The sequence below is a fragment of the Martes martes genome (assembly GCF_963455335.1).
Source record: "Martes martes genome assembly, chromosome: 13".
NCBI lineage: Eukaryota > Metazoa > Chordata > Mammalia > Carnivora > Mustelidae > Martes > Martes martes.
This window is the reverse complement of record NC_137901.1, coordinates 46,103,062-46,115,609: the sequence shown is the minus strand read 5'-3', so window position 1 is coordinate 46,115,609 and position 12,548 is coordinate 46,103,062.

The following is a 12,548-nucleotide window of genomic DNA, read 5'->3' as shown; positions in this document are numbered from 1 at the left end:
TGTCACCCCATAACTCCATCTCTGGTGGGTTCCCCCCACTGGCCCATCAGATACAGTGACCCGCCCAGTATCATCGTTATCATAAGGCTCTGTTTCATTTTCATTCATTGCTATTCAAAGAATCTTGGTTGGTTTGTTCCTTGGCTTAATGTGTCTTCCCTAGGAGTCTGAGCTCTAGGGGAACAGAAGCCTCATCTGATTTGTCCACTGTTAGGGCCCCACTTCTTAGGGAAGTGTCTAGCACATGGTAGATGCTCAATAAACATCTTTGGAACAAATGAATGAATCTGAGCATCACTTTTTTTTTCAGGCGCCCCCTGAGCATCACTTTTAATGTACAAAACTTGGCTTTGCATGAACGCTCAGTCTCTGTTGCCAGTAAATTTCACTGATTTCTTCAACATACTAGCGCACAGTTTTATAACTACGAAACAATGGAATTTACTTGAATGCAATGCCAGGAATAGAGTTGGATTTTTGTAAGATCACAAAAGGGAGAATAAACCCCGTGATCTTAAAATACCACAATATGATTTACTGTAAAATGAAAAAAAGCGGGTCACTGAGCAGCATTTTAAAAAATACTATGTTTTCTTATTTCTCCATTTAATAAACAGAACAGCCACCTTAATGCTCGTTTGGGGTTGAGCACTTAAAAAGTTCAAAACTGAGAACCAGTGAGGAAATTCAATCCTGCCTATTCATTTGGAAATGTTCCTTTGGAGAATTTCCTGTTCGTGTTTTTACTGGTTAGAACACACTTTAGCTCTTTCCTGAAGCAGCTTTCCTTTCTCTCTTTTTCCTGATTTTAAGGAAACACAATCAGCCCAGACAGTGTTTCTCTGATGTCTTGATGGGGTGGTATCACCAGGAAAGCCCGTTCATAGCTGGTTTTAACCTTCAAACTGCCTCACAGCCCTTCTCTCCCTTATCTTTCCTGCTCTGACCTGCCATTCTTTTCCTAGTCCCCCTTTTTCTCTTGCTTCCAGAACATCTTTATTTCAAGGTCCTGCCCACACTTGAAATTTAGCATGCCGAAACAGTCCAGTATCTAACGGCCAGAACCAAGAGGTCCTCTCCAGTTTCCAAAGGGCCTTCAGAATTTCCACTTGCCGTGTTAACCCCTGAGAAGGAGGATCTTGGGATTACTTTGTACTTCTTTTCCTACAGGAGCATCTTATGAACAGTGTCTACAGTCTCTAGTCTTCTGTGGCAGTCTTTTTTTTTTTTTTAAAGTAAACCTGTATTTTTTTTATTAACATAAAATGTATTATTTGTTTCAGGGGTACAGGTCTTACACACTTCACAGCACTCACCATAGCACATACCCTCCCCAGTGTCCATCCCCCAGGCACCCTACCCTCCCAAACCCCATCCCTTCCAGCAACCCCTCAGTTTGTTTCCTGAAACTAAGAGTCTCTTATGGTTTGTCTTCCCCACTGGTTTCATCTTATTTCATTTTTTCCTCCCTTGCCCATGATCCTCTGTCTTGTTTCTCAAATTCCTCATATCAGGGAGATCATGTGGACTACCTGGTTTTGCTTGGGTCTTGCGCAAGAGGGCAGCGTGTCTAGTGGGGCTACTGATATTCCTGCTGTCTCATTCAGTGCCCCTTGGTATCTGCCTCTCTTGTTCACAGAGTACAGTTAGCCTCTGCACTTGGGTTGGTGGATGAAAATGCTCTTCTCCCATGCCCTTCTGCCCCGGCACTGCTCTCCTCAGTGGGAGGATCTGGCCTTGGCCTCCCAAAGTAGCAGCTCTGCTGTGAATGGAGATGCCAGCCCTAAGATTTCTCAGCAGACCCCTCCCTGTCTCAGGTGCATGTGGCAGTGACCCCTGGGCCTGTGGTTGCCCCTCCCCCAGCACTCGCTTTCCCAGGAGCACTCAAAGCCAGATACACACTTGAAGCTTATTACTCCCGAAATACTTTGCTTTTAAAACAATCCTTTTAAACAGAACAAGGCTTGCAAAAATCCCTTTAAGATGTGCCACTCTTTACGAACAATTTCGAGGATAGGATTAGGCAGTTTCTTTCATCCAAAAATATGTGTTGAAAATCTAGAACATGCAGGCACTGAGCTATACCCTGGGCAGTCCAGATGACATGAAGCCCACAGCTGTGAGGAAGGCAGGGACTGATGAAACAGTCCCCCGAGGATGTATGCTTACCACAGTGGTAAGTGCTAAGAAAGGAAAGAACAGGGTGCTAGGAGAGAAAACAACTCTCATGAGTGACCCTATTTATGGCGCAGAGCCAAGAACTCACCAAGGAAGTGATTTTAACCTGCAACTTGGAAACTGAGTTCCTAGGGGCTAGAGAAGCAAAAGACTGAGATTATGGGGATAAGGCACAAGGTTAGAAAACTGCAGGCAAAGGATATGAAGAGGAATGAGCTTGCTTCTGCACTGGAATTTAACGAATGCCAGGGCTGGTGGAGAGAATGTCAGTCATGTGAGAATGTCAGTCAGTGAGAATGGGTTATATGAGGTGAGGTTGGAGAGCTTTGTAGGTCACGTTCAGACTGTATATTTTAGTGTAAAAACAAATGAAATCTATAGATGCAATTTAAGCGAGGAAGTTAACATTTGCAATCTGGAGACTGGATTGGAAGGACAGTGTGGAGTCAGTGAAACCAGTTAGAATTTTATTGCAGGGGAGGTGGTAGAGGTGGGGAAATGTGGATTGATTCAAGAGATACTTTGGAGATAACCATGAGGGGCTTCAGTGTCAGATTAAATGTGTGGCATGTGGGGTGTGTGTGTCCGAATAAGCCTTGAATTTCTGTTTTGAGTGCTTGGTTGTGTAGGGAGGTGATGTTAATTAAGATTTGGAGAGGAACAGATTTGGGGGCCAGAGGTCAAGAGCTGAATTTGGGACAGGTTGGCTTGAGATATCTTAGATATCAAAAGGAGATGTCATGTTAATGGATTGCTATATAGAAATGAGAAGGAAATAAATATTTGGGGACATTGGCATAATGCTGGTAGTTAAAATGACAGGAGTGGATGAGATTGTCTTGTAAGAGAGGAAAGAAAAGAAGGCTCTGAGCACTCAGTTTGCCCTTGTCTACCTAATACTAAATAACTGATCAATTATGTCATAAATCAACAATTTCTTCTTGAGTTGAATTGTCTGTTTAACTGGATTGGCCCTTTATGTGCAAGCCTTAGGAACCATGATACGGACATGGTTGAATAAGTTACCATTTCTTATTCTTTCTTGGGAATCATCTCCCATAGCCACATAGAGAAAGAAAATTAATTCAGCAATTTCTTGCCCTCCTTCCCCCCACCTTTGGGGTGAAAATAAGATAGAAACAGTCTCCAGACTCCAAAATATGTGAAAGCATTTGAAAGGAGCTCATAGGTAGCAGAAGCCATGGTTCAGAAAGTGAAGAGAAGAAACACAGTGACTAGAGAGAGAGAGTGATATCACACTTCAGAAATCTCCAGAAAGAAAATATTTCTCCATGGCAAGAGATGCCTTTGCAGAACATAGATCCGTTTCATCTCCCTAGACGTGGTTTGGTTCAGAGAAGCAGAGGAAGTGGGGCCATACAAAGACTCACACAGACACACCATATTGGCAGGAAACCTCCATCTCTGTGGCAGTAGAGGAGAAAAATTTCTGGGTTATAAAACCTGTCAACTGGAAGACTACCCTGACTTTTCTCTCTTCTCCAGGAAACTCCTGGATAGAGTTGGTCTGGGGTGACCTAACTCATTCAATAATGAGCAATAAATATAAATTAGCACAACATTGACATAGAGATACTGAAAGAAAACAGAAGAAATGAGTAACGGAAGAATCTGTTACTGTAGAGTACATAAAAATTATGACCAAATATACAAAATGATTTTTTAATTTTTTTAAATTTAAAAAAAATTTTTTAATTTCGTAAAAGATTTTTATTTATTTATTTATTTGACAGACAGAGATCACAAGTAGGCAGAGAGGCAGGCAGAGAGAGGAAGGGAAGCAGGCTCCCTGCTGAGCAGAGAGCCTGCTGGGGCTCGATTCCAGGATCTTGGGATCATGACCTGAGCCAAAGGCAGAGGCTTTAACCCACTGAGCCACCCAGGTGACCCAAAATGATTTTTTTTAAAGGAAATCATTGCCTTTTTAAGAAAAAATTTATTTATTTATTTGACACATGAGAGAGAGCACAAGCAGGCAGAGTAGCAAGCAGAGGGAGAGAGAGAAGCAGGCTCCCTGCTGAGCAAGGAGTCCAACATGGGGCTTGATCCCAGGACCCCGGGATCATGATCTGAGCGGAAGGCAGTTGCTTAACCAACTGAGCCACCCAGGCACCCCAATAATTGCCTTTATTAAGGAAGCCCCCCCACCACCACTAAAATGTAGGAAATCAGGGGAGATAGGGCAAGGAGATGAAGTATGGGTTAGCAGGAAATAAGTGGAAGAAAAAATCCAGCATCAACGAAATGAAAGCCAAGTTGAAAGGAGCATAATAATGGACACCAGTGAACACGAAGTAAGGAATCTAAAAAGTAGAAAGGAGAGAAGCGAACAAAATAAATGGAAACAGAATGGAAGTTTAAAGGGAATAAAGAGAAGAAAAGATATATGGAAGACAAAAGGCAATCCAAAATTCACAAAATTAGAGTCTCCAAAGACAAAAACCCAAATAACCAAACTCTGAAAAACTGAAAACATAACATAAAATTATATGACAGAACTGAGATTGCTACATCAATCAATATAAATGAGCTTAACTCTCCCACTAAAGGAAAATATTTCCAGCTTTACTTAAAAAGAGAAACCTCACTCTGGACAAGAGCCAACCCTAAAATAAAGTGACTCAGAAAGGTTGCAAATAAACTAATGGGCAAATGAAAACAGTAAGAAAGCTAGCACGGAGACGTGAACATCAGCCAAGGTAGAATGCAAGCCAAAAGGCATTAACTGAGTCAAAGAAGGGATTTATTTATAATACTAAATTATGCAATAATGCACAATGAAGATATCACAGTCATGATAGCTGTACACCAATCCCCATAGTGTTGCTATTCATAAAGCAGAAATAACAGAAAATCAAGGAGAAAAAGAAGGAAACACAGTAAAATAGGAGACGTGAAGGGTTTCTCCATTGGACAATGGGGCAGCCAAATAGTGCTGAAACACAAAATTAAAAAGAAAAAACTTCCATTAGGAATTTTAAAGCTTGCTCTTTAACAGCTCTTGGGTCTATAAGGAAATGAAAATTCCAGCAAGAAAACACTGATAATTGGGGCACCTGGGTGGCTCAGTTGGTTTAGCAGCTGCCTTTGGCTCGGGTCATGATCTGAGAGTACTAGGATTGAGTCTGGCATTGGGCTCCCTGCTCAGTGGGGAGTCTACTTCTCCCTCTCCCTCTGCCCCTCCCCGTACTTGTACTCTCTCTCTTGCTCTCAAATAAATAAAATCTCTTTTTTTAAAAAAAGGAATCATTGATAATTAAAGCATTGCATTTCAGAGTCTAATGGATACAGCAAAGCAGTGTTCAGAAGAAACTATATATATATATATATATATATATATATAGTCAGTCAAAAAGCCAAAGAATAAAATTGAGCCAGTTAGGGAGTGGTATCTGGTGGCCTCATGAATACACACTCAGTCTTCTTACCAACCAGAATGACATCCAATCCAGTCTGAGTGTGGAAGTGAGAGCCAATTTTGCTGTCCCAGAGACATTGTCTCAGTGCACAGGTGCCCATTTTTCATTTGGAAATATTTGATAGTCTGTCGTCCCTTCTTTTTGGAGACATAGACTTAGGATAATATGAGGAGCTAGCTTAGCACTTCTGTCTTCCTTTGCCCCCTGATGAACAGAGATAGAGAGGCAGAGGGATGCTTGCATCAGGAAGGAGATAGAACATACACAAAAAAAGATAATCCGAGGAAGGTTTATTTATACAGATGTGGATAAAGGGCCGTGGTTTTCAACCTTGGCTGACATTAGAATCGCCTGGAGAGCTTAAGAAGTCTCAGTGTCCCAGGTCTTTCCTCTTGTAGTGCCATATAACAATCTGTGTTTATTTTATCAATGTCTATCTTCCTCAAGACTTTAAGTTTCATAAGAACAGAAACCTCTTCCATTTGGATCCCCAGTGTCTAGTTCAGTGCCTGCTCAGTCATTCCAGAAATTTTGATTTAATTGCTCTTAGGTAAAGCCCATTCATTTGGAAGAGTGCTCAAGGAGTCCCAGGAGCGGCAGGGTTGGGGACCACAGGTGTCACAGGTCCTTGAGGGAGACTGCAGGAACCAGGGATCCCCGGAAACTAGCTGTTGCTTGCCCTAAAGCTCAAAGGGATTAGCAGAAGGAATGGCTCTTCAGTCCTGGACGTGTAGACCAGGTCACCCTGAGAAGAGCAGTAACATTTGATCAAGACACAGAACCAATCTGAGGCAAAGTTGCAGTACTGGAGAATGACAGGCCTCCATCATGGATCACAACATATTTGATTTGCCAACAGTTCAAGGGCCGTGACTGTAGATACACGTGCATTTGCCCCCATCAGTTGTACACAACATGCACCTATAGGTACAAAGCAATGCCAACGTTCATTGCCTTGGTCAACTTACAAAAATAGCTAAGAAGGACTGAGGCAGTGGTTCTCAGCTGAGTGTGAGTAGGCCTGGGGCGGGGCCCGGGTTTTCACATCTCTAGTGGGTTTTCATCGGATGTAGAAGCTGGTGGTCTGGAGACCACATGGCTGAAGTGAAGAGACAAGTCTTTTTCAGTTTTGGTCTTCGGTCATTCATTCTGTTTGTGTCAACTCTGCTCATTCACACTCTGGTAAGCTACATTAGCTTTGTGTGCAAAGTGCAGAACAGCCTCTGTGCCCTTCATGGCCACAGCTCTGAGTCAGTCTTTATCATGGGAACATCTTTTACTCTACATAGTTCTATTCCTATCAGTTTCTGTGAAGGTCCATTTGTTGCCAGAAGGTAAAGAAGCGTGACCGTCCCATCCATCACCAAACATTGCCACATGCAACCGTTGACCATCCGCAGCCTCAATGTTCTCCCCGTACAGCGGCTCTTGGTGGAGCCACCTGTGACATTAGCCTCCGACTGGCCCAGAAGCAGGCTCTGGCTCTACCATTTCCTGCCTATGTAACATTGGAGAAACGATCTGGACGATTTTCTCATTGGAAAAACGGAAGTTAATACCTTTCAAGTGTTGCCATGAGACCGCGAAAAGATAAGATGTACAAGAGAAAAAAAGGTCAGGTTCAATGAACAGTAACTGGTGATGGATCATCCAAGATTTTGGCAAGCGAGCAAACAAATGGGAAATTTCAGGATGAATGTTACCTGAAAAAAATTTACTTTCCTTCTTAGAATTAATTTACTTTTGGACAATGGTTCTCAAACTACGTGGACTTAGTGGCTAAGGTCTCACAATCTAAAGTTGGCATTAGAATCTGGGCTCTGGCGTGACTAGCTACACAACCCTGGGGTGTAAGTTACCCTTGGTTTTAGCATCTGTGAAGTAAGGATGGGACCAGAACCTTCCTCAGAAGGTTATACGAGGATTAATTAACACAATGCATACATAGGGCTCGGGCCACTCTTGGACATTTCCTAGGCATGTAATAAATGTTAACTATTATTAGGTTTTGGAGAACAATGGAGTCTGATGAACTTGATCTAGATTTTACACTTCAAAAATAATGAAGACAAGTAATAAATAAAAGATTCATAAATAGAATGTTGTTTTCCTTCATTACGTTTTTAATCTTCAGCAATGGCTACAGTTTGTCTTCAGGTGCACACAGAGGGAAAAGCAGTGCTGATTCTGATAGTTTATTTCCTCAGACTCCCGTACTTGCAGAGTGTTTTCTGGGTGAGCTGTGTGGGGAGTTTGACTTTGTTGAGAGAGGCATTGTGCTAAGTATTTCATAAATGCCGTGTTGGGTATATCTCACACTTACCGCAGGAGGCCAGTATTTCAGGTCAATATTCAAGCTCTACAAGGCTGTGCCTCTATCACCTATCTTCCGATAAATTGTCCCAAGTTAATATGGTAGAATAAAAAGCTTGAATATTTTGTTGCGTTCACATTTTGTCTTTCTCTCAAATGGGTGAACACACTGAGAATCCTTGTTTGATTACTTCCATGTCATCCTATTAACAAACCCATCATGGCAATGGGGCCTGAAATTTTGCTATTATATTGTTTTGACTTAGCAATGGGACACACACACACACACACACACGAATGTAAATCTCCTAAATCTATTCATAGCGAATGACCAGAAATTTTAGAGGGCATGAATGAAGGTACTGTTTCCTCTCGCCATCCTACTTGCCTTTAGCACAGTTCAATGGGGTCTGCTACTTGCTTAGCGCAATTCCCAATAAGTTCTTGTTGAACCAAAGTACATCTTCTTGAATTCTCTGACCCGCTTAGTAGCCTAACAGTTCGATCCATCCATGTTTCTCCTCCTTAGGGTTCTCCTAAAAAAATAGCTCAGGGTCACTGACCCATGTCTCCACCTTCCCACCATTTCCTCTTCCAGCTCACTGAGCTCACTTATTTTTTCCTAGAAGGCCAGTGGGTCTCCCAGACAATGCCTGGTAGGCACAGCCGTTAGGACCGAAGGAAGTATCCAGCCTCCTTTGTTTATAATCTGCCTGAGCCTAGCAGGTAGGTCATGGCTTTAAAAATATTTTGTCCATTTCAAAGAGTGGGTGGAATCAATCCAGTTTCTGGCAGAGGCCTCCAGGGGTCATGTTGACACCACCTGTGGCTCCGAAGCCGAGTTTGTCTGACGTAGAGGGGCCACCGGTCCTGCCTCCCCAAATCCGACCGGGGGTTGTCTGGTTTTGGGGCTGAGTGCTCACACCATGTGGGTGAGAGCTACCCCTGTATTTGCCACTGGTGAGCCGTTTGTAATTAACGTGTGCTTTGTGGTTTTAATCTTTCTTTAATCTATAAAGCTATAAAAATTTACGGCGCAATTTTAGAATCCAGAAAAAAGCTAAATTGCATAGCCCGGTCCTTAAAGTTAACCTATTTCATCAGATCAAAACTGCAAGGAGGGGGTCGGCAGAGAACCTCCGTGCACCGTCCCCAGTATCTTTTCTCAGTGGTCCTGTTTTCTCCCTCACCCAGGAGTCACTGGAAGCCGGGGAGCCACCTCTGCGTGTGTGTCACACGAGCACGCACGGCGCCCAGAAGGAAGCAGCCGATGCGGTACACGGTATATAAAAGGGAGGAAAAGAACATCTTAGGTAAATACCAGACTACTTATTTTATGATTTTTAAATGTCATTTTTGCTCCAATATTGACTTTTTTATGGAGGATGAATTATAGATCCTGCCACACTGGGGGATCCAGGCTTTCCTCTCTTCGGCACAGCTGGTCAAGTTCAGAACTGAAGTCATGGTAATTAGTTACGAGTTTCTTAGCGCCGAAGACCAGACCGCTGAGAAAACTCTGCAAGGTGACCCCTCCGGGGAAGACAATACACCCGGGAGAGAGCGAGAATGGGCAACAAAGAAGCAGAAAACAACTTCCCAATCTTGTTGCTACACACAGATGTTGCCGCGGGCACTGGCTTGCAAGAACGAAATACAATACAATCCTTCATTTGTCTGACCGGGCTTCTCTCTCCAAGAACTGGTTTCCAGGCAAAGGATTTCAGGGTTACGCAGACTGGTAAAAGGCGGTGGAGTTGGAAGCACTCTGTCCTGGGTGACCCGAGGGCTCTGAAATGATGCTGTGAGAAGTGAAAGGGGTTGAGCTGAGGTCACGGGGAGACCCAGAGCCAGAAACCAGGTCACCCGGGAAAGAGGGGGGGCAGCCAGACTTCCAAGAAGAGGTTTTGAGAAACTAGCTGGAGGGGACGGGTGTGAACGGAGGTTTCTGGAGGGAGGTCACGGGAGGCTAACGGTGGGAAGGAAAGAGAAAACTGAGTTCTTGCCACTGCTGCCCTCCTCACAGGGCAATTTTGATTGTTTGCTTCGTGTCTACACAGACCCAGACATGCAGGTTTAAAGGCATGTAGACTGAATTAGGAAAATTCCATTCACAGAAACAAAAAGAACTTAATCCAGACCAATGAGGGTAGGACCTGTTGGGAGGAAATCCCTTTGTTTTGTCTGGGAAAGGTTGTTTTGTTTTGTTTTGTTTTAAAACATGTTGTGTGACTTAACTGGCCTGTTTTCCCACGTGCTTAGGGAGGCTTGTAGTTTCAAGGTGCCTTTTGCCAAAAACCACATTATTCTATCAAAGAAGTGAAAGGCAAGCACTGCCACAAACTTACAATGACTTCAATCTTGAAGTTGTTGCTCTCCGTCTTCCTTCATCCAAGGGCTTCTGTAACAGTGTCATTATGTGTGCAAGCCGGGCGGTTGACAATCGCTTGCATTTACCGCAAACCTATTGTCAGCCTGGCATGCATTCCAGCGATAATAGAGGCACACACTTACATGGTGCATCTCGCCATCGGGAACGTTTTGAACAGTGTGCACCTGTCACATCCCTGGATCCCACAACGACCCTGTAATATGGGTATGATTATTACCTCCTCTTTACCCATGAGGAAACCAGGGCCCCGGGAAGTTATATGAGTTGTCCCAAAGCTATGTAGCTAGTGAGCGACAGAAGCAGCCTTTGAGTCAGACAAGTCTGATTTCAGAGTCTGAGCTCTGAACGGCAGTGCTAATTTCATTTCATGCTAATAAAGCTCTTCGAAGTAGGCAGCTACTGTTGTCATCATTTCCGACTTACACACAAGGAGATTGAAAAGGGGGGATGAAATAACTTAAGCAAGATTGCCTGGTAAGTGGGAGAGCCAGGGTTCAAATTCAAGTTGGTTTAAAATCCCACCTTGACTAAAGGTAGAGCTGTGGGTGGGAACTTGAGATCTGGGCTTTTCTCTCTTTTGTTTTCATGTTTTTTATTGAAGTATAATTAACATACAGTGTTGTATTTGTTTCAGGTGTACAATATGATGATTCAACAATTTCATACACTTCTAAGGGCTCATTGAGATGAGTATACTCTTTTTTTAAAAATTTATATATATATGTTATATATATATATGCATAGCACTAGTCTTAATCCTACTATGGATGGATACTTAGGTTGTCCATTATATATTATATATATGCATAGCACTCTTCTTTATCCATTCATCTATGGATGGGCACTTGGGTTGCTTCCATATCTTGGCTATTGTAAATAATGCTGCAACAAACAAGAGATGCATGTATCTTTTTAACTAGTTTTTTCATATTCTTTGGGTAAATACTCAGTAGCAAAATTACTGGATCCTATGGCAGTTCTATTTTTAATTTTTTGAGGAACACCCGTACGGTTTTCCACAGTGGCTGCTCTGGTTTGCATTCCCACCAACAGTGTACAAGAGTTTTGGGTTTTTCCCCCCATATCCTCACCAACATTTATTTCTTGTGTTTTTATTTTAACCATTTTGTCAGGTGTAAAGTGATTTCTCATTGGGGCCAATATCCAAAGTATATAAAGAACTGATGTGATACAACTCAACACCAAAACCAAATAATCTAATTACAAATGGCAGAGGACTTGAATAGACATTTTCCCAAAGACTTACAGATGACCAATGGACACATGAAAAGATGCTCTTCATAACTCATCATCAAGGACATGCAAATCAGATCTGTGCTTGACAAATATTAATGTACACATGAATCACCTGGGGATTTGGTAAAATACAGGTTCTGATTCCACAGACCAGGTGGGGCCCAAGATTCTGCATTTTCAACAAGTTCCCAGACAATGTTGTTGGACCACAGACCACAGTGGACAGTAAAGCTTTAAGGATTGGGACCCGTGAAACCCAAGGTGTTTCTCCGCTGCTCCCCACCACTTGCAAGTGTATGTCAAGAGGATGTCTCTGGAGGTAACCAGCTTAGCTTGGGATTCTGCCATTTAGAGTAAACTTGCTATTTTCTTTCCTAAAGCAACACAGTTATCCATTGAGATTCAAGGAGTTTCTTGATTCCTTGACTCTTTTTAATTGACTGAAATCCATGTAGTTATCAAATGTCATCACTTTCTCCATAAAATATCTTTTAATTTCTTTTACATGCGTTACTTCTTGATTTATATTTATGTCCTTTTGTTCTGCTCTACCTAATAAACTCAAAGCGACCATCAACCAAAAATGTATAAGACATATGGAGTTTAATACTTCATTCAGATTCCTTCTAGGCACCTACTTTCAAAACTAAATATGGAATCCTATTTTAGTCCCTTTCTCTTCATTCAGAAGATCCTCTGTTTAATTCCTTACTTTGAATTTCCTGCATTATTCTTACCCTCCAGCTTAGGTCTGCCTTTCTTTTCTTTTTTTCTTTAAACACCACTAGATTCTGAACTTCCAATCTATATGTCAACGGTGGCTTACCCAACCCCCTAGAAGGCTATAGTACAATATCCTGGAATTTATGATTTATGCCAAGTTCCCTCGTCAGCCTCACTTCCACTGCCAACTGAGCTGAAAATTGAAATGCTGGCTCAGTCTGTAGAGTCAGACTCTCTTCTGTTGT